Genomic DNA, 24,012 nt, shown 5'->3' with positions numbered 1-24,012 from the left:
TGACCTCTTTTAAATCTGAGAGTTAGTTATGAATCCCATATTAGAACGACATGAGCTGTTCTTGTGCAGTTGTGTGTCAAGCTATTGTAGCAGCCAGTTCATCTGAATATGCACCATCTTCCTTTTGTTTTCTTTCCCCTCTTTTCTTCATCACTTTTAGAACAAAATAAACTAAGAATAGGAGGTATGCACAAAATAAAAATTGATCCAACTCTTCACTCAAAACTCAAACTGAACCACAGCAAGTCTTCTTTGAGATACAAAATTAAATATATCTATATAGATGTATATCTTTTTTTCTTCTATTCCTCTGCTGTCTTGAGTTTGGTCAAGAATCAGAGAGATCTATGTGTCACTAGGAGGGTTAATCATGTTTGCTGGCCCAAGTAGAAAGAAGGGAGTACTGGAAATCTCACAAGATTCTCTCATAAGAAACTTATACCAGTTTTACAAGTTATTACAGATCAAATAAGCATCCACACTTTTCGGTTCTTATCAAAACTGAACTGTAAGACTTCCTGAGATGCATCCATCAACAGCTAAACAGAAACCCTAATTCTAATATAGTGAACATTCAAGAAAAACATTGTTTAGTGCCTTTCTTTTACATTGTTATTGCCCTAGTGCAATCTCATACTTCTAAAATGTACCTTAACAGTAAGAAGCATTAACAAGTGACAAAGAGTGAAAGCAGAGCGGAGATGAGAATAGGGGGGAAATAGCCCTTTTCAGCTATCTAGCTACTCAGGCCTGCTGTACAGCCAGGAACTTATTTCTGAGGCTATTAAAGGGAGTGGCGAAAGGAAAAAGAAAACCATACAGCAAAATATTTGTGGCATAGCTTTCCCTAACCTCTATAGAGAAAGGACACCTCTTGCTGTTATTTCAGTTGGTATGTGTGAAATCTACCCCTGACAGTGAAACCCTGAGAGAGACAAGGTGAGTGAAGTAATTGGACCAACTTCCATTGATGAAAGAGACAAGCTTTTGAGCTCCACAGATCTGTCCCAAAGAAGAGCTCTGTGGTGCTCAAAAGCTGGATTTTTAAAAAAAAAATAAAAACATCTGTAACATTGCTATATCATGTCTGCATGTGTACGGTAATGTAATGAACATGAAAGGGTTTAGTGCTTTCAAAGATGAAAGAATCTTATCAGTAACTGTTCAATCTTTCTAATTTACCAGCACCCCATTCATTGAGGCATATTGTCACACCCCAATGGCCCCCTCCCTCAAGGAGTCCCCTGGGGAAGGCAGATTAGCATTGTATATTGCTAACGCTGTTGCAAGCATTGCAGGATATTTTGGGAAGGGTCAAAGGTGTAAGTAAGTGTGAAATGGAGGATTCCTTTGCAGGTCGCGAGAGGCCGGGGAAGGGGGCTGGAGGGGGAGACGGAAGAGAGCAAAACATGGGTTAACTCCACGCTCCTGCTAGGCCCAAAGATAAGACGCTGACTCCAGACAGCTCAAGGCACACAACACATCTAATTCTCAGCTGCCTGCCAAGAAAGAGGGGGCCCCAGAATCCACCGGCAAGCTGTGAGAAAGGGAGATCAACTGAACAAACCCACAGAGCCAGCCCATAACAAGAGAGGAAAACGAAGGCCAACATGGAGAAGAACAAAGAGGACAACAAAGTCTAACTGGTGTGTTTTGGAAAAGTCAAGGAGACCACAGAAAACTGGTGTAGACTGGCACAAAGAGCACCAGGAACAGAGGTCATGGAATGAAATACCCACAGCGGAGCCCAGAACTTAAAAGCCTTCTAAAAGCTGGAACAATTCAGAAATCACAGCAAACCCCGGACGACCTGGGCCCAGAACAGAACTCCCATCCACCCTTCCCCCTCTTCTTCTTACGTTACACCCAGGCTTGGCCAGCCTCGGGTAGAGCATGTGTAAGTATAAAAGTGGGTTAGGGCTGGGGACACTAACGCTTTCTTCCTTCCTCTAAATGATGTGGGGAGCACCCATCACTCTTCGCTCTTATTTTATTATTTTATCAATAAAGCTTTAAAATTTAAACACTTGGTGTGTTACTTCATCTCCTCCCTTAACAATCCTGTGGCCTCAACCTGATCAACTAATGCCTCAGGCAAATTGGTAACAAAAATCTGTCACAGTATATTGCTCTATAATCACAATCAAGGAAGTCTAAGCAAACTTCATAAAAACAATTTTACTTTACTTGTCACAGGGTTGTATGTAATTTTACACAATCACAGATTATGTACCACTGATCAAATTTAGAAGGCACCCAGAATAAGGGGATCTGCTATGTACTTTAAAGCATCTTATTTAAGTCCCCTAAGTCATTTTCTATTTTATATTTCCCGTAACACCATCACATGAGTCCAACCAACCCTGCCATAAATAATTAAATAGAACAATGCCATTGTCTCTAATGGCAAGTAAGGTAAGAAGCAGTGGCCCCCTTAAATTCAAGCTCATATTTTAAAGAGCCACTAAGTAATTTTGCATAGCACTTTTATGATGGCAGTTTACTCACCTTATCAAAGCAACACACTTTTTTGCCATGAGAACATATCAATCTAAAATTCAGATTGATGCAAAGCAAAAGTGAGGTGGGATGAGGGGAGTTCTCCTCAATTGTCATAGTCAGAAATTGTTGAGAACTCCAGCTGTAGGCATACTACAGTATTTTCGTTTCCAGTTTTAACACAGTACATATCTATTGGTCCCATAATGCACAGTACTACATCTGAAGCTTGATACAACACCCTGTGTTCTCTCTCTAGATTAAAATGCTTAATACAAAGATTTCTGTTCATGTCTGTAGATCAGACACAGCTCTCCAGTAGATTGATGACCTGAAGAGTGTACCTTTGAGCTTTGGCTACAAACAAGGGTGAACTAATTAGTGCAACCTAAGAGAACACAAGCATTTGACTCTGAAATGATTTAGGCAGTGTGAAATGTTTCCAAAATGAACAGAAACCTGACCCAGTCTTTGTCTCATCACCCAAATGGGGAATTGTGGGCCTATGGGCGCCATCTGCTAGGGTGTTCATGGTGCCTATGTACTATCGTAATAGGCCAATTACAAAATGAATAGATGTCTATATATTATTCCAAGGTCACAGAAGCCTTAAGTTGGAAATGCACAATTACTTTTACCCAAATACCTATAACTGTACCCCTGCCCCAATAATAACCTTTCTGTATTAGCCTTATTACCAAGGTCATGCAGCATCAAATGATCAGTGTTCTCTAGAATTATCACCTCTCTCTCTCTCTCTCAGAATCTTATAACAATTCCACACTATAGTATTATTAAACTAAATTTGATTCATGCATACATTACCAACTCCCAGGACTTCTGCCTGCCTTTTTATGAGCATACACAGATCACAGAAAAGGGTTGTCCATAAATTACATAACACATTTTTTGGTGATTTTCAAGACCCACCCACCCACTTGTAGCACTTTGTAATACTCCAACCAACACTCTGTCATGCAAAAAGACCACCCCCCACAATGTGTTACGTAACTTATCAACAGCCCCAAAGAGATGCATGCATTTTATCTCCTCAGTGAAATCAAGCATGTTAAGGAAAGCCAGTCCCCACTCTCCCCAAAAGATACAGTATATGTCACCATAGCTAGTCCATCGACAGATGCAAATCTCCAAGTCTGAAATCCTTAAATTATGGGATATATATGGTAAAAGCACAGGTTAGTGTGGTGACTAAGGATCGTACTCCATATGAGACAAAGGGATGTACAAAAATGTTTTGTAGTTCAGATTTACTATGTTCTATACACCGATAGAACAAATACATGCTTTTCCTGAATGTAAAATGTCGCCTTCATAGCTATGGAAGTTTAAAGTCCTATGGAAATGTAACTGAACTAATTCAGGGAAAGTACTCATAAGACCACATCTTACCAAATAAGGAAGGTAGGGTGTAATGTGGCAGACTGGCAGTTGTATGGGGGCAATGCTAAGGTTGTTTGCATGACCTTAATCATATATTTTCACATGGCAAAGTCCATCCTTTCTCTTTGTCTTTTAGAAGGAGAGGGTGGGATTTTGAAGTTGGTGAGTGGCTGGGGGACTGGGGATGGCAAATTCTTATGTCTTTTCTTTCCCTGGCCATCATTAATTAGGGATGTTACATGGCAAAGATGGAGCTGTAGTAGTAATTGATGTTATAAATCACTGTATGTTTAAATATTGCAAGTACGTGTACAGCTACTGATCAGGACTCTTATCTTTTACAATATAAAGGAAAATGAATAAGTAATATCTAAATAAAGTATTTGGAAATATATATAATTAATTTAGTGGATCCAAAGTGAATTTCCATACTTCTAAAACAGAAAAAAATCACAAACCTGTCCCCAAAACCCTGAGCTGTGATTTCTTAAAAGATCATTTTTCTTTTCCCCGAAATATTGCTGCTACATCTACGCAACTTTCACTGCAGTTTAAAGACATAGGTTCTAAAAAAATGCTCCAGCGGCTATTTCAAGGCACTGGGATCCAGATACTCAAAGGTATTTAAGTGCTTAATTGCCACTGAAGTCAATGGAAGTTAGATGTCTAAATACTTTTGAGGATCTGCTCCTGGGACGTTGAAATGACGGGCCTCAGAAGCGAAATGCATACAAGGACTCAGGCAGAGCTCCCAAACTGCGCAGAGAGGAACCCCGTTCTTTTTTTCATTTTGGCTCCCACCTCCACATGTGGCTTCTCTCTTCCTATCTCCAGATCAATATTGCTTTATGAGGCCATGGGGCCGAAATTAAAAAAAGAAATCTACACCAGAACATGCAGAATTCTATGCATGCTTTATGTGCACATTAGCCAGGTGTGCTTTCTGTATAGGAATACAGCTAATTATCTCAATACCTCTCTAAAATTAGTAAGAGACACTACTCACCAACTCCAGCTAGAGTAAAGTAAATTGGGCATACCTAGGTCAAGTCATTTTGAAGTCAGAAAACTCTGCCCAAAATAAAACCCTATCTTAACTTTCAGGAGGTAGCCGTGTTAGTCTGTATCCACAAAAACAACAAGGAATCCGGTGGCAGCTTAAAGACTAACAGGTTTATTTGGGCACAAGCTTTCATGGATAAAAAACCCACTTCTTCAGATGCATGCCACCGGACTCCTTGTTAACTTAACTTTGATGGCCATACCTCCTATACCTCTTGTCCGATTTTCCCCAGACTTTGTGGGAAAATGTTATGCTTGTATACCAAGGATCTGAAATGTGGAATGGTAGGCAAATTCATTCACTTTTGAGAAATTTAGGAGGGTGAGTACCTGTGCATGTGTGTAAGTGCAAGTCAGACTTATTATGGACAGCATATTTTCATTTTGGACAATGTGTGCCTTTACATGTTTAAAGAATACATATGATTATGAAGTGAATAACTTACAGAAATGTTTTGATTTTTTTTCAGTAAAAAAAGCAGCTGTTTTGGAGGTTGGAATTAAAAATCAGAACTCTGCCAAAGGATGTTTGATCCCTTGCTGAGACTTTGTGGGAGAGTTTGGTAAGAAAATGGGGAATCCTGGATCTTACAGTTGGACTCCAGAGGGCCCCCAAAACATGGAATGTATAAATATTTCATTACATGTCATGTCTGTCATTTTGATTGGTTAATGAAGCTCTACAGAGATTCTAAAAAGGGTATAGCTCAACAATATGCAGATACATACATTAGTAAGCAGTATATAAGATTTTAGGTTAAAGCAAATGCAGTTTTCTAGCAGATCATAATACAATTTGCACATAATTTTCATCCAAAATTCATAAGGCTTTTTAAAAGCATTAACTATTCCTACACCCAAGATAGACAAATCAAGGTAGAGGAATTTTGAGTGACTTAGCCAAAGCTACAGTGAGCTAGTGTCTGAGACAGGATTAGAATACAAGGATCCTGACCTTCATCCCTCTGCCTTAACCACCAGAGTATACACTCTCTTCCATGATATACAAAGAAGGAAAAAACCACTCAAGTGGGAGCTGGATAAGCAATAGATTTTCTTGAGTGAAGACTCTTACAATATTTAACTCCTTTGCTGCACTGCATCTGCTGTGTTGATGCATTCAACTGCAATCAATGCAATGTTCAGGTTCCAGACATACATGGTGCAGTATGTTCAGCAATACAGCAGATGCACCTTATCTGCAGGTTTGCAGCAGTCAAGTGGTTAATGTTTGACTAGAGTATGCGCCTTCCCCACATTGTGTCCAACTTTCACATGACATTGTTTTAATTCAAACCCTGTAAGTTTAATTTTTTCCACTTTCCATTGCCTCACATTTTTGTGTTGATCCCTCACCATTGCTATTTTAGCACACAGATGCACCATCAATACTTCACATCTTCTACTAAAAGTACTTTGAAAGCAATCCTTCAACCAGTTCTGTCACTGTTTTAACATTAAATAACCCAAACCCAAGGTACTGGAGTACCCATCTCTCCCCTTATGCTGGTCCAAGACAGCTGTGATTGCATTGCTATATCCTTGCCCTCTGACCAGAGATTCTGTTTCTCCATCTGAAGCTGCCTGAGGGCAGGGTTTTTTCAGTTCAGGAACCATCTCTGTGGAACTCCCTTCCTATGCATGTCTGATGAATAAGTCTGCAGCTGTATTCAAAGCTTTCTGCAAGTAAGGCATTTCAGTTCATATCAGTTCATTTCTGTCCTTTTCTCCTCTGCTGTTCATTAATTGTTTTAGATTATTTTCTCTGCCCATGTTGCTTGAATGACTTATATTTCTTGTCTGTTGAGTCTACTATTTTAATTTTGTACTGAAGCTCATTTTTTTGGGCAATGGATGCTTTAGAAAATAAAACAACAGAGGGAGCTATGTCAAGTTAGAGGTTTTTTACTTGGCTTCCGCTGCTACATGATGTACAAAAATGCATAGTCAGAAGTTTTACTTTATACACAAGATTGCCCTGGAGAAACAGAGGTTATAGGCTAAGATGAAGATTTGTTTTTCTTAACATTATTAAATCCTCCTCCTCATCTTTGTGCTATCCATTGCCATTTTATTTTGTGGAAATAGCTTCACACCATAGGTTAACAAAGTTGACAACTGGTAATACTTAAAGGGGGTATTAAGTTAATGCATTTAAAACATCAGACGTTTACAGCCCAAAATTGATCATCCCAAGCCATTTTAAGTAAGAGAGATCAATACAATCAGCTCCTCCTCTTTAAGTGTAAATAAATGCTTTAATAGACATAGGCATAGACACTGGCCGTAGATTATAATTAGATTCAGGATTTACTTGCTACATATTGCAGAGAGGTCCCTTTAAATACCCTGATAACCAGCCACAATTATTAATGTTGCTTGACTTTCTAGCATTACAAATATTTGAACGGATGCACTGGCACTGAAACCCTTGATGAAAATACCAGTTAAGAATCTAGACTAGGGATAAGATTTTCAAAAGTGACTAGTGATTTTGGTCTCCCAAATTCAGGCACCATATAGTCTTTGAAAATCAGGCCACACTGAGGTGTCTAAAAATGGGCACTCAAAATCACTACTCACTTTTGAGAATCTTAGTGTAGGTGATTGTTTGATCTTTGTACATGTTGGTGGGGACATATGCAGCACCATAGCCTGTGCTATACCTGTTACATGAATATATTACTTACTTCAGTCTCCGAGGTTATCAGTCCAACACTTTTCTTCAAACCCTCTAAAATTCACTTTGAGAGGGAAAAATTAAGATCAGTTCCACCTTAAACCTTTTCTGGGGCCCCATAGGGGGACCACATCATCCCCCTCCTCTCTCCCTAGTACTCACTTCATAGAACCTGTGAATCTAAAATTCTGGGGACCAGACAGGTTGTTAGCTTGGAAAAAGCAGGAATCACATATTTTCAGAATCAATCCATATGAATGCCAGCCAATGTGTTCTACAGCCTGTGCCCATTTTAAGTGAAACAATGATAAACAATTTTATTGAAACCACCACTTGGATCACTGACCTACATCGGTATATTTATCACTTAATATACAGTGGTCAGAGAAGTGCATTTTATTTATTAAATATTTTCTTTTGGGTGGAACCAATATCTATTTTCTCAAAGATCAATTTTAACTAGAACCAATGCATTTTAAATTTTCATGCAAGTCAGGACTAAGCATTTATGTTGTTTTTCTTTATACAATACTGCATGTGGTGTGTTTTACTTGGAAAGTTGCATGCATAGGAATAGGGGTTCAGTGGTATATTTCTTCCTCATACTCCCCAACTTTCACAAAAAATAAATTAGGTTTTCTTACTGTTTTGTGTTCATCATGACCAGGAAAATCTGCTGCTGGTGAAACTTTCCTTGTGATGCCCAAGGCCTTTTCAAACAGATCCTTAGTTATAAAAGGCAGCTGTGGGGTGGATGTAACTAGCAAGCATCTGCAATAATTCAAAAAGGAAAGAGGCAATGTTAGTGCTGGGCAAATAGATTTGGATAAATAAAAACAGATCCAAATGTAATGGGTAAGTCAAACAGAAACTGAACCGAAAGATTTTAGGAAGTTCAATAAAGTTCAGTTAAACTAATAATAATATTTTTCACTTGCCTCTGCCTTTCCACCTGCTGGAATGGTTGGTGGAGGAAGTGCCAAAATACAGCAAGGGAGGTTCTACTGGCAGTCATTCCAGCCTGCCCACAAGCTGGATGTACTGAAAATCTCCCCCAAAGAACCATTCTTGCAAAGTAACCACTATAGTTTGGATATACACCTGAGTTTTGAGAGCGGCTATCTGGTCAAAACCATATATTTTTTTTAGGTTTGTCTACTGCTAGAAAATAATCCAATATCTCCTAATCTCTATAGTTACTTGTGTAAATGAAAAAGAATCTTGATAGATTAGCACAGGGTTTATAAAGGACATGTAGAAAGATAATATGCCTCTGAAGAATATGTGACCTGAGGAAGAGCTCTGTGTAAGCTCTAAAGCTTGTCTCTTTCACCAACAGAAGTTGATCCAATAAAGGATATTACCTCACCCTTCTCATCTCTCTAATATCCTGGGACCACCATGGCTACAACAACACTGCAAACAACAAGCCTCTGCTCGTTTTATATGTGCTAGATATACAACAGGAGACCTAGTGGACGGTCAATAAACAGGTTGTCAGTATGCCAGAAGGGATGAATAGAAGTGATGGGCCAAACTGGTTTGGTAAAGAAGAGAGGTCTCTGAACAAACCCTGAGGCCTACTGTTAGGCAATATATTCCATCTACCTTGAATTGTTGCTATTTTTTGGAAGAGCCATCCTTATGTGTGATAATTCTAGAGATGATATATTAGACAGGAAGAGTGATCTAAAGAACACAGAACTGAGACTTAAATGTTCTGCGTTCTAGTGTTGCTTTTCCCTGCAGACCTCCTGTGTAACTTTATGGAAGTGCTTAACCTCACTGTGCTTCAGTTTTCAACTATAAGGAATGTATTTTATGCTATCTCAAAAGGAGGTATGTCAGACTTAAGTCACTGATGCTTGTAAAGAATACATTGTACTTCTAGAATGCTCTCCAACTGAGAATTTCAAAGTAGGATCAAGCAAAGCCAACTGGAATATCATACTTGAAACTCAAACAGAGTCTTAGGACATTCACTAACAGCATCAGCTCAGAACCTGGTTGCGGGTGATAATGGTTATTCTTCAAGGAAAACACATTACACCTGTGTTTTATTCTCTGCACAGGCTGCTACTTGACTGCCAGGTGAAATTATTGGTGCTGATAACTACATGGAAAATCCTAAATGGAACAGACCAAGGATAAAAAAGTCCTCTCCACCTCTAGCCCACTGTGCCACCTATGCTCATCCAGGACACTGCAACTCCATTGTTTGTGTGAAGTTTGTGGGAGTTGAAGGCAGGGCATTCCCATATCTCTGTAACTTGTTCCCACTCTAAGTATGCTTGGGTAAACTTGGATCTTTCAAAGCGTGGCCATCTCTCTGCCTGGCTTTTCCAACTGATTAAAGCTATGAAATCCTTTATCCTTCACTAACTGACTAGATATGTCATGTATCTGTGGAGATAAAGGAAGAAGGAGGCATGCCTCGGGGTCCTATTTCACCCCGGGGTGTTCGCTACTTCCCACCACCCAACACAGATGTAATGAGGTGAAGTGGTGTCCGTATAAAATAAGTAAGAACTACTAATTATTCCTCAAGAAAGGCTTTTAATGATTTTCGACTATAGTAACAGCATAAGAAAAGGAAAACCAAACACCAGCACTGAATAAGAATTAATACAAAAGGCAGATTATATTGAAGACAAGTGCAGGTACATGTAACATTGTGGACCATTTGCGAGTTTCTGAACAGTGACTCTACATATGCTGATCCTGGCAGGTCATAATAAAAGACCTGAAGACAAGCATAAGTAAAAGCTATTATTCACCAGCTCTATATTCCTGGTGACAAACTATTTCAAAGACAACATAAAGCTGATGAACAACAGCGCTACATGCATTTGCTCGGACTACTTAAAAGACAAGCACTAATACATGCAAAGCTATTATGCATCAGCCAGCTACTATTGATTTTATACTACAGTATCGATAAAGCTATGATCAATTCGGCTCGAGCGACCAGACTTCTTTATTCCATAGACTTACCCTGCATTTGTCCAAGAATACGTTACCCTTCAATCAGCCGCTTTCCACACCGGCCAGGTACAGACAGTCGAGAAGTGCACGTCCCTTCAGTTCAGGGGGTGTGGGTACTGAAAACACCTGTGCCTTCGTTCTTTTTATCTGATCTGATGGCCGTGTTTTAGAACAGACCAACCAATAAGGGTGGGCCGCATTGTTTATGTGGTTGCCCTAGTTGTATAATTGATGTATATTTAATTTTTATGTCCAATTGTTAGTTGTTCATATAATTAAGGCCTATTTATTTTCGGTAGCCAATTAGATTTTGAATGTAGGTAATTTGGGGTTGATAAGTACATAGGAGTCAGCATAAATTATTTTCTGGTTGCAGCGCGTCCTGACGACAAGCCACAAGCTTAAGTTTTGTTTTTGCAAGGCTTGCATTTTAAAGCATACGGAAGTTTGAGGCCTAACGTTTGCAATACTTCTATTTTGTTCAAGCTTGACAAGACAGTTGCTCAATTTATTCACAGTGTCTAAATGCAGCAAGCAGCAGGGAAGCATTGTGTTTTGTTCCTCTTACATTTAATGTTAAGTACTCAATCATGTGAACTACTGTGCCTAGATACCATGGATGATGGGAGTTCTAGAATTGAATATTTAAATACTCCTGTAATTATCTGAATAGTGTATCACAAATCCTGTATTGATTTAGCTCAGGTTTTAGAGGGGCCTGCGCTTTTGGAGAAGAATAGTACTTCTGTTTCCCCACTGGCTGTCAAATGGCAAGGATGTTCATTGTACTGATGTATGAGAAAACCTAGGTAGCCAGGGCTTTGTTAAAGTTATTAATATAGCTATAAATATGCTAGCCAGCATATATTAGCCAACACAGTATTTAGCACCTATGACAGTTTACACTTTTAGCACATTGGTAAACTAACTAATCCTCACTACATTATCCCTATTTGATCTATAAAGTAGAATCATAGACTTTAAGGTCAGAAAGGACCATTATGATCATCTAATCTGACCTCCTGCACAACGCAGGCCACAGAATCTCACCCACCCACTCCTGTAACAAACCCCTGAACTATGTCTGAGCTACTGAAGTCCTCAAATCGTGGTTTAAAGATTTCAAGGTGCAGAGAATCCTCCAGCAAGTGACCCATGCCCCACGCTGCAGAGGAAAGTGAAACCCCCCCAGGGCCTCTGCCAATCTGCCCTGGAGGAAAATTCCTTCTCAACCCCAAATATGGCGATCAGCTAAACCCTAAGCATGTAGGCAAGACTCACCAGCCAGACATCCAGGAACGAATTCTCTGAAGTAACTCAGATCCCACCCTATCTAGAGTCCCATCACAGGCCATTGGGCATATTTACCGCTAATAGTCAAAGATCAATTAATTGCCAAAATTAGGCTATCCCATCATACCATCCCCTCCATAAACTTATCAAGCTTAGTCTTGAAGCCAGAGAGGTCTTTTGTCTCCACTGCTTCCCTTGGAAGGCTGTTCAGAACTTCACTCCTCCGATTGTTAGAAACCTTCATCTAATTTCAAGTGTAAACTTCCTGATAGCCAGTTTGTATCCATTTGTTCTTGTGTCCACATTGGTACTGAGCTTAAATAATTCCTCTCCCTCCTTGGTATTTATCCCTCTGATATATTTATAGAGAGCAATCAAGTAATTGTGTCTGATTTGGAAGGACTCCAAATGACTTACATTGGAGTTGGATTACACCCTGAGAGAGGCTAACTATCCCCAAGGCTCATGAATCAGTGGAGAAGAACCAGGATGAGGACTCAGGAGTTATTGGCTCCCAATCCTATGCTATTAGCCATTAAGTCTCATTTAATGAGCATTCAGCACATTTCACACTCCTTACTTGGGAGGACTCCACTAATAGAAAAGGGAAAACATATAATTTGTCTGTATCATAGAATCATAGAATTATAGAACTGGAATGGACCTCGAGAGGTCATCTAGTCCAGTCCCTTGCACTCAAGGCAGAACTAAGTATTATCTATGCCATCCCTGACAGGTGTTTGTCCAACCTGCTCTTAAAAATCCCCAATGATGGAGATTCCACAGCCTCCCTAGGCAATTTATTCTAGTGCTTAACCACTCTGACAGTTAGGAAGTTTTTCCTAATGTCCAACCTAAATCGCCCTGGCTGCAATTTAAGCCCATTGCTTCTTATCCTATCCTCAGAGGTTAAGAAGAACAATTTTTTTCCCTCCTCCATGTAACAACCTTTTATGTACTTGACAACTGTTATCATGTCCCCTCTCAGTCTTCTCTTCTCCAGACTAAACAAACCCAATTTTTTTTTCAATCTTCTCTCATAGGTCATGTTTTCTAGACCTTTAATAATTTTTGTAGCTCTTCTCTGGACTTTCTCCAATTTCCTGAAATGTGGCACCCAGAACTGGACACAATAATCCAGTTGAGGCCTAATCAGTGCAGAGTAGAGCAGAAGAATTACTTCTCGTGTCTTGCTTACAATACTCCTGCTAATACATCCCAGAATGATGTTTGCTTTTTTTGCAACAGCGTTACACTGTTTACTCATATTTAGCTTGAGATCCACTATGATCTCCCAGATCCCTTTCCGCAGTACTCCTTCCTAGGCAGTCATTTCTCAGTTTGTATGTGTGCAACTGATTGTTCCTTTCTAAGTGGAGTACTTTGCATTTGTCCTCACTGAATTTCATCCTATTTACTTCAGACCATTTCTCCAGTTTGTCCAGATCCTTTTGAATTTTAATCCTATCCTCCAAAGCACTTGCAACCCCTCCCAGCTTGGTATCATCCGCAGACTTTATAAGTGTACTCTCTATGCCATTATCTAAATCATTGATGAAGATATTGAACAGAACCAGACCCAGAACCGATCCCTGCGGGACCCCACATGTTATGCCCTTCCAACATGACTGTGAACCACTGATAACTACTCTCTGGGAATGATTTTCCAACCAGTTATGCACCCACCTTATAGTATCTCCATCTAGGTTGTATTTCCCTAGTTTGTTTATGAGAAGGTCATGTGAGACTGTATCAAAAGCCTTACTAAGTCAAGATATAGCACATCTACCATGTCTCCCCTATCCACAAGGCTTGTTACCCTGTCAAAGAAAGCTATCAGGTTGGTTTGACATGATTTGTTCTTGACAAATCCATGCTGACTGTGATTTATCACCTTATTATCTTCTAGGTGTTTGCAAATTGATTGTCTAATTATTTGCTCCATTATCTTTCTGGGTATAGAAGTTAAGCTGACTGGTCTGTAATTCCCTGGGTTGTCCTTATTTCCTGTTTTATAGATGGGCACTATATTTGCCCCTTTCCAGTCTTCTGGAATGTCTTCCATGACTTTTCAAAGATAATTGCTAATGGCTCAGTCAGCTCCTTGAGTATTCTAGCATGCATTTCATCAGGCCCTGGTGATTTGAAGACATCTAACTTGTCTAAGTAATTTTTGACTTGTTCTTTCCGTATTTTAGACTCTGATCCTACCCCATTTTCACTGGCATTCACTGTTAGATGTTCAATTGCGACCAACCTTCTTGGTGAAAACCAAAACAAAGAAGTCAGTAAGCACCTCTGCCATTTCCACATTTTCTGTTATTGTCTTCCCCCCCCTCATTGAGTAACGGGCCTACTCTGTCCTTAGTCTTCCTCTTGCTTCTAAGGTATTTGTAGAATGTTTTCTTGTTTCCTTTTATGTCCCTAGCTAGTTTGATCTCATTTTGTGCCTTGACTTTTCTAATTTTCTCCCTACATACTGGTGTTATTTTTCTATATTGACTGAGTTTCCACTTTTTGTAGGACTCTTTTTTGAGTTTTAGCTCATTGAAGATCTCCTGGTTAAGCTAGGGTGGTCTCTTGCCATACTTCCTATCTTTCCTACACAGCGGGATAGTTTGCTCTTGTGCCCTTAATAATGTCCCTTTGAAAAACTGCCAACTGGTATGAACTGCCATCAAGTCAATCATACTGCTTGTGAAAGGGGCATGAGATGCTTGACATGTATGGAAAAATATCTGTGAAAGAAGGTTATATTATTAGCTCTGAGAAGTTCCTTGGGTTAGAGCATTGGGGGTGGGGGGCAGCTGGAAACCAGGATGTGTGGCTCTGGGAGGGCAGCGCTCCTGCAAAACCTGAATGTGTTCCCCCAGTGCCTTTTCCTTTTGCCTGCATGCCAAATGGATTACACGAGAGAGAATTCTTTTCCTCTCTTTTTATTTTATGTCTGGCATTTAGCCAAAGTAAGTGCTTTAAGTATACATAAGACTAAAATGTGGCTTTTTGCCTAGGAATTCCTAACATATTGGCATTTTGCCTAAAGTGCTTTATCATGCACTATCTATAAAATGAGTTACTTAAAAAAGGCATTTTGCCATAGTATTGCTTATTATAGAACTCCACACCTGACCCCACAGCCTGGCCTGGCCATCTGCACGAGTGTAAGTTAAATTAACAAAAACTAGTGTCCCACTACTTAATGACCATTATCCCCCACCAAGCAGTTAGGTAGCAACCCTGTACAGCTTGGTTTGACTGACCTTTTGGCTAGATGGCTCCTGGCTAACTCACCAATTTCTTGATAAATTGTATAATCAATTGCTTGAGCACACATTGGGCTGTTATGAAATATATTCAAGAAGTCAAATAACCAATGTCAGTCAGGTTTATTGCTCTAAGCCAATAATAATATAGTACAGGAAAAAAAGTTCTATGCAATAGCAGTCTCCAGGAAACCATCTTATGCAGTGATGTTACATTCACTTTATGCAGGTGTGCTCCAAAGTTACACATTTCAGCTGGTATTATTTATATGATGATTTTACAAATTACAGATCTCAACACTTCACTAAAATCCAACCCATCAGTTTGTCCCAGTTCCCTAACACATTGTTCCTTTTCTTCCTTATCGTAGTTTTGGATACTAGTATTCCAGGTATTGGTCCATGAAAGTACTTCCCTAGGTTACACAAAGACATAGAACGAAATGTATCTTCATTTTGCCAAGTTTCCTATCTGTGTATACAAAATGCTTTCTTCAGCAAATGCAAGGAATTATGGGATACTTAGCATAAATGAACAGGATTATTGTACACTATACGCCAGTTTAGGCTCTATCACTGTTACAATATTTGTTCTTAATTTTAGGGGTGCTTAATGTACACTAATATTTATATAAATATTTATGGTGTAGATAATACACACACACACACACACACACACACACACACACACACACACACACACACATATATGCTAGCTAGCATGTATTAGTCAACACAGTATTTAGCACATATGACAGTTTACACATTTAGTGCATTGGTAAACTAACTAATCCACACTACATTGTCCCTATTTGATCTATAAAGTAATTGTGTCTGATTTGGAAAGACTCCAAATGATTTATATTGGAGTTGAATTAGAGCCTGAGAAAGGCTGGGTGACAATCTCCAAGGGTACATGAGTCAATGGAGAAGAACCAGGATTAGGACTCAGGAGTTCTTGTCTCCCAGTCCCATGCTATTAGCCACTATCAGGCTCACTGAACACCCATCACATGTCACGCTGCTTTCTTGGGAGGATGCCACTAACAGAAGAGGGAAAATGTGTAATTTGGCTGTATGGTGTGTACTGCCATCAAGCCAATCAAATGCTTTTGAATGGGGCATGAGAGTGTCACAAGAATTTACAGTAACTATTAAGTCACTTACTAAAATAACCAATGCAGGTCATTGAGCCCAAATTGATTTTCTCTATTCTTTCCATTCTCTCTCCTCAGTAGGCAAACAAACATGTTCTCTATGAATATACATCACAACAGACTGACAATCACTGAGCAACCCAAACTATTTATCCACAAAATCTATCATTCAGCTTATTACAATGTATCCAACCACCACCACATGCTTTGCTTCAGGGAATGAAATACATAGAAATTGCTGAATAAATGGTGTCACCACAAGATAAGGCCAGAATAATGAGTCAGTGAAGTTCTAAGTAAGACACAAAGTCCATTTTTTCACCCCCTCTTCAGGGTGCTGGAACAATTTTTATTATGGGGGTGCTGAATTGTTGAACCAAACTGTAAATAATTAAAACCACTTCAAGTCAGGGGGTGCAGCAGCATGCCCAGAATCCCTAGTTCCAGTGCCTATGCCTCTCTTCCTCTTTTCTTGTCTTCTCCCTGCCTTTCCTGCTTTGTTCTCTACCTTTTATCATTTTTATGTCTCCTTCACACTTCTCTGATTCTCCATTTCTCCAAACTCATGCTTGTAGATGTTATCCATTCCTCTTAAATATACCAGGGTGCCTTGTTTTGTCCATTTCCTCATTGCCTTTTTCCCCATGGCTTTAGGAGGGTGATTCTAAGCACCTGAGGCGGTTAGGTGACCAACTCCCATTGAATTTTGGTGAGAATTGGTCACCTAATTCCCTAAGGGATTTTTGAAAATAGGTATTTGCAATATTTGTGGAAGTTAGTAGTAAACTACTTTTACCTTCCAAAAAGGAACTTTGAAAATGACAGCTCTTCCACAGTCTGAAATGAGAATCTCAAAACAAAAATTACTCTTTCTTTGTGTCTACCTGCTGGTTCAGCCCTCAAGAATTATTATTCTGCAACTGCTTAGTATCGATTTCCATGTACATTTTAAAATTTGAACGAATAGAAGGTCCTACTCAAGGAGACAGAAACTGGAGCAGCTATTTAAGTCACCTCTCATCAAGTGTGAACTTCCTGAACACAGAATTGAATAATCGAGCTGATCGGAGGATAACGATGCTGTTTCATGGCAACTTTTGAGGTTTCAAAATTTGTTTTTGATCAGTATTGGAACAAAACCAAAACCTGCCAAACATTTTCACAAAAATAGAAGAAAGTGTGTATGTGTCTTTGTGTCTATATCATGGGTGGTGTGTATGTGTCAGGGCGCTGGCCAGAGATGGGAGAGATCCAAATTCAAGTACCTGCTCTGCCTGATTTAGAACAGAGTTTTTTTATCTCAGATCACTCCAAATCAGGAATTTGTATCTGTCTCCCCCACATCCCAGGCCAGTTCCATAACCACCGAGCAACAGAGTCTCTCTTTCTCCCCTTCCCTCCCTAGTTTAATAGAAACTGATTCAGTTTCAGCAAAAGTTCCAACCAGCTCTGCTGAACAACTTTCAAATGATGTATACCACTCTCAGCCCAGTGGGCCGAGTCCTGCTTGCCTTTCTAACACAAGCAGTGTCAATGGGAGCTTAAAAGCAAGAAAATAGAACAGAATTTAGACACTCACAGAAGTTACTTCACCCATGTCTGAGTCAGAACAGAGCAGCAATGCTGCACAACAGTTCAGGAAATGGGGAGGGGAATAATATAGTGTCCAAATTAAACTGCTGGGGGAATTTTAGGTAGGTGGAATGTAATTATGAGATTGGAATTTGGCCAGCACACCATCGAAGGAGTTGTGAACCTGCCAACCAGTCATGAAACAACCTGCCTCAGAGTTTTCCCTAAAGTAGTGGGGGAAGGACAGTCTTTCCACTGACACAATGTTGGATAGGCCAACAATTAAATTCCTTCCTTGTGGTCCCACAGTATCAAGGCAAACAGGGAAAGAATAATTCTGCTTTCGGCCTAAAAAAATCCACAGTGGCTTTGCAGGGTATTCAAACAAATACAGAGAAAAGTGGTATACAGAGTGAATAATATCAGTGAGTTTCACAATATATATTTATTTTGTCTTGTTTTGTTAGTAGGTGGTTAGTATAAACAGTCTCTAATGTTCACAAGAGCCCATAAAGCATCTTAAAGTATGCAGACTGCCTTTCTCTAGGTGTGTGTTAGCTTTCAACCAGTGTTTTATGTCATAATCTTTTGTAAAAATGCATAGAGAGGAAATTTAGGTGAAAAAATTGATAATCCAATTTTATGAAGATTCAAGCTGACTAAACAGAACTCTGTGACTGGTTATTAAGTTATGAAAAGACCTTTATCATCTCCTCCCACTTACACACAATCTAGAAATCCTGTTTAGTGAAACCATGGAATTTTCAAGAATCAGACAGTGCTGTCGATCAAGAAGCCAGGCAGCCTTGTGGGTCTGCTGCCATTATCAGAAGTAAGGGTGAATTTGTGGTGCTTCTGATCAGGTTCAGAACTGATACCACAGTAATTAGAAGTGATTTTCCTGATTTCTTCCCCTCCTTCAGTTTTACTGTGCATGACATTCTCCAGAAATTAAGGTGACAGTTTACAGTTCAGCTGGAAGGGACTACATCAGAAATATCTGCCTAGTGGAGAATTGTCTGCATTGGATTGCAACAAGGTCCTGAAAAATTAATGTTGGAAAGAGAGAAACTTTAATTTTTATCGAAGTTTCGCCACTGGCCCTCCTTTCCTCAAAGAAGTGCTGATTTTAAAGCCCTGTCTGTTTCCATCAATCTGTTGGAATTAATCCTATTTAAATTTGTTTCAGTAAGTTCTTTTACTTCTCATTAATTTTAAAATATTTTTCTTCAGTTGAATGTAGTCCAGTGTAAGTCTAAGTACATGAGTCAGTGCCTGACGGTTTTTTTGCCCATTAGCACTGCTGTTCAATAAAAGATGCAATGCAGAACCACTGCTTACACTAGATAAGTAAATGACAGTTTCCTTAATCAGATTGTAGGGAGCGGGAAAAACAGAGAGATTTTATTTGGAAACAAACTGTTTAAGTTTTGATTCCTTCAGAAATTAAAATGAACTGTTTTACATAAATGTTCCTGCTAAGTGGCTACACAGGAAAACATCCCCTGCTAATGGAATATAAAATAAACGTATACAGTTAAAAAGAGAACACTTTTTGATTTGTAAAATTTAGTATAATTAGGTAATTTCCCTTTGTGTGCAAGCAGCCTTGGCACTAAACTCCCACAAAGTGATGAGTCACATGAAGCTGATTATTGCCTTGTAAATAGCAAGAAGCAAGCAAAAATTATCATTTGAATACAGTAACCTGTGAGTATAATGCATTCTTATAATTTTATTGCAGAACCAGTAGCAAAAGTGCACCCTGATGGTTGAGGAAGTTTTACCAACATTGTTTTCTGGAACTCTTGAGGGCCTGACAGAATGTATGTGACAAGTAACGTTAACACGCTCCTTTGCTGAGCTGTGCAAACACTTTCAACCACCACCTGTAGATGAATTCACTCTTTTAAAGGGCTCATTTCTTTGATACCTTTGTAGCAATTTGGTAGCTCTAAGCATTTCTTTGATTTTTTTATGCACTGTCAAAGGTACATAGTACAGAAATTTGACAAATCCTTACATCAAACTTTTCAGAATAAAGACCTCAACTAATGTAGAAGCAAAACTATATACAATTACTCATGCACAGAGTCTAGGCTTTAATGAATATATGGGGTCAAATTCCCTTCTGGTGAAAATCCATTGAAGTCAGTAGAGTTATGCCATGAGGTAATCTGGCCCAAATCCTTTAGTATGTGTAAATGAACAGATTTACAGAATGCTAATCATAGTGCAGTTGTGTTTGGTTTTCAAACTCATTTAGTAAGCGTCTTATCAAAGGGAATTGTATCTTCTTTAGTGAATGCAACACCCACCAAACCCTAGGATCCAAACCATGGAGTAAATATGGTCTTACTCTTTTGCATAATTGGTAGCAATGAGAAACCTTCTGGGGTTTAACAATTTTTTTAAAGTTTGGTTTTTACGTGTATCTTCCCCATAAACTATTAATAAAATCAAATTGTAAACATAAATATTCTTGTTTGAAAGGAATTGTCCTGATTCTGGAAATACTGTGCACTTCTTGTTTCCTGCCTCCATGTGGCCGCTCAGAAACTCACTTTTTACCAGAGCCAAAAAACCCGACCCTCTAACAATGACAGTAAAACTCTGATTTAGCACGTGTTTTGCTAGCCGGTTCTAAATTTGGCAAGAGCAAGTGGTCTCATCTCTCATCATTAGCATGTACATGACATGTTCAGAGGGCCATACCAAGTGCCTTTTTATAGTACACATGCGGTGTGACTTGAGACACATTAAAAGATAATTAAGTATATTAAAAATAATTGATTTACTTATTTTTTTGTTTTAAATAGGGACATAAAAATGATTCATGCCCACTTTATTTCCCAAGCAATATCTTTCATAGTACCAATGTACATTATGTAGAAGCAATGCTCTCTACACAACACTTCTTGTGCAGTGTCAAAGGAACAGGCAGACTGTAATCAATAAGTGAGAAATATAAAATAGGATGAAAATCTGGACAGGTATTTGAAAAAATCCAAAATCCCTGAGTACATCTAAAATGGTAATAATAAATGGACCAGTGCAAATAATGTGAGGGAAAGTACACAGCTGCCAGCCCTTAACTACAATGGGAAAAAAAAACACATATTTTCCTGCTAGGAGTGCCCATTCCCAGTTATGAATCTAAGTAGCCATTTTCATGTGCAAAATCCCAAACTCATTCTTGGTAATTACTCTTGAAGTTTTGCATGCATGATTGTGTGCCCAGGTATTTGAAAGTCAGGTCCTAAATTTTTGTGAACGTTCAGTTTAACAATAATTTCTTCTGTATTAAACTGATTTCTAAAGTATGTTCTTCCATATGAGTAATCACAGGGGTCTGAGTCAGTTCCATGTTGTGGTGGACATAATATCAATAACCTAGAAACAGTGATGGATGACAACTAATAGGCAGGTGGAAAAATACATGCTACCCACTACTAGTGGGAAAAGGATCTTTTATTATATTTATTTATTTTTGGCAACTCAGTGACCCGTTTGTAAATGTTATTGTTGGAGTTTGTTTTTGGTACTCTTGCTATTTATACTGAATTGTGCAAATGTTACTTGGACTGACTGGATGTGATTTATTTTTCAATCATATGCACCAAGAATGTGCTGATTCTGGTTTCTGTGGTCTAGAAATTATGACAAGGCTCTGGGAACCTGCAAGAAGCTTCTGTGCTCCTGTTTTCTTGGAGTTCACTCAGCCAATAAACCTGCAAAACTGAGCAAGTAACAGGACTTCACTGAAAGAATGATGCAGCTTCAGATGTGACCATTTTTTGGTAGGAATTGTGTAACTAAGGAGTTGGCCCACTCAATTAACGTTTATTTACTCTGATTCCACTTCTCTTTGGTTCCATTAGAATCCTAGTTGCCTCAAATAGCTCCAGTCCCTCCTCATTCCTAGAAGATTACTGGCACTGTCAATATTGGAAGATTCAGTTGACTGAAAAAAGGGTATAACAAACCAAACAGCCTAGTACTTAGAGCTCACCTAAGAGGCATTCAAAATATAATCTATCCTCTTTCCATTCCAGTAGCAACTGCTTCAGCTGACTGGAACATGAACATTATCAGTGTCCCATTGTTGTATGACATCAGTTATACATGGCTACTTTCTGCATCTTATGCAAAATATCTATTCGAAAACTGTAGTAGGCTTGTAAAGAAGAGAAAAATATCCAAAGGCAAATGTATATACAAAGTTAAATGTTCATGTCTATAGGTGCATTTCTTAAAGGGGTAAAAGCAACATATAGAAAGCATGTGCCAGCATTTTCTATTAGAAAGAATGGACAAGTTGCAAATTTCTAAACTAGAGATTTTTTTTTTAAAGAGTTATTTTCTGCTCTATAGGAAAAAACGGGGCAAGATAGAGATCTAGGGAGAAATATAGTTTGGAAATAATTTAAGGAAATAAAGATGTGAAAAATAAGAGAAAAAAAGCTGATTGCTATTTTGAGAGTTATCTTGGTTATGTGCAGGTATAGTCACCACAGTTGTCTGAATAACTAATTTTTTGGTTCAGTGGCTAAAATAAGAAAATTTTAAAGAATTGTTTCAGGGTTATCCAAAACTAAATTTTTGCAAAATTTTTTATGAACCAAGAATGCTGAAAATTAGTATTTCTGGTTAAACAAAACATTTTGTTCAACACAATATAAAAAACTTTAATTTATGTTTTAGAAGGTTAATAAAGTAAAATTTGAAAAAAGTTTTGAATAAAAAACCCAAACATTTTATGTAAAAATTTTTTAAAAAAAGTTTAGATTCTTAGGGATTTCCCCCCAGTTTTTTAAATGAAAACATTCAGACCCAAACTTGCAAATTGTTCTAGCTGATTTAAATCTACATCTTTTATTAAAAAAAGGTTTTACATGAAAAATTTCACCCTTCTCTAGTAGTCACATGCTTTCTTCATACCACTTTAAACCACTATGCTCAGTATGACAGCTTAGACCAGCCATGTGTGGCACTAAAGATTATTGGTGGGCTAATGAAACCCTGATCCAAATTCAATGAATAATTTCATATCCATCCAGATTACTTAAAAAATTCTGTTTGAAATATTTTAAACACAAATCTTTTGTAGCATTTGGGACTCTATCTTGAAACTCTCCAAATCTAAGGAAATTCATTTGGTAAAATATAGCACATGATCCAGACTTCTATATTATCATTCTGTGATTTCTAGTCATTTAAGTATCTGATTATTTGTAACCTTGGACTCTCCTTATCTGAGATTATTGTGTCAGAAAGCTTGACAGTCAAAATATCCTTGCATGGAAATGAAGGAGAAGAAATAGCAGACAATATTCATGATTACACTTATTACATCTATAGTTTCTTCCATCAAGGATCTCAAAGCACTTTGTAAGTATTAATGAATTAAGACTCAAACACATATTCCTGGTAAATATCTTCATGTTACAGGTAGGACTGAGCTAAACCCTTAGAGCTCGATCCTCAGCTGCACCAGGGCATATCTTGGTGCGGGTGAGGAGTGGGGCAAGTACAAAGTCACCTTTCTTTCCCCTGCTTCCAATCCCGGGGCTGTTTGGAGGCCAGATTGGGTCCTGACATAAGTTAAAGTAGCCCTTTTAACTTGCATCGCTTGTAATAATCACTAGGAGCCATTGCGCTGGTAAGAATCTGCAGCACAGTCCTCTCCTAATAATATTCTTCAGATTCTCATGCAATAGTGAGACAGGAATCATGAACAGTTTGTTCAACTGCATCGGTCCCTGCATATATGAGAGAAGATTGCTGTCTGGTCTGAAGACACTCCTCAGTAATTCCCTGTTCCAACAGGTGTGGCACCCTGAAAATCATTCACATTTGGCCACATTTTGTAATATCTCCGATTTTAAATCCCGAGATTCAGCCCTTTTTTCCACTGTGGCCTAGATTGCAAGGCAATGCATAATTCACAGCCCTGTCATCGACAGCCAGTCCAGCTCATTTCTGATGTTTTTTTAAAACATGCTCAGATTCTGAGGGAAAAGCCAGGAAGTTGCTCTGATGATAGCTGAAGAGAGTGCTTTGAATGAAAAGAATTAAGAAAAAAGAAATGAAGATAACT

General features: G+C 38.7%; 1 long non-coding RNA gene across 2 annotated transcripts in view; it reads right to left on the bottom strand.

Moving 5' to 3' along the window:
- The window catches only part of LOC141994230 (uncharacterized), a 355,183-nt gene that overhangs the window by 254,279 nt on the left and 76,892 nt on the right, over positions 1 to 24,012 (bottom strand). For both annotated transcript variants that reach the window (XR_012641047.1, XR_012641048.1), the window contains exon 2: positions 8,287 to 8,413. This is a non-coding gene — a long non-coding RNA (uncharacterized LOC141994230). The remainder of the gene's footprint in view (positions 1 to 8,286; positions 8,414 to 24,012) is intronic.

This window comes from Natator depressus, chromosome 9, assembly GCF_965152275.1.
Source record: "Natator depressus isolate rNatDep1 chromosome 9, rNatDep2.hap1, whole genome shotgun sequence".
Lineage (NCBI taxonomy): Eukaryota > Metazoa > Chordata > Testudines > Cheloniidae > Natator > Natator depressus.
The sequence above is the reverse complement of the archived record's forward strand: the minus strand, read 5'-3'. Positions and strand labels throughout refer to the sequence as shown.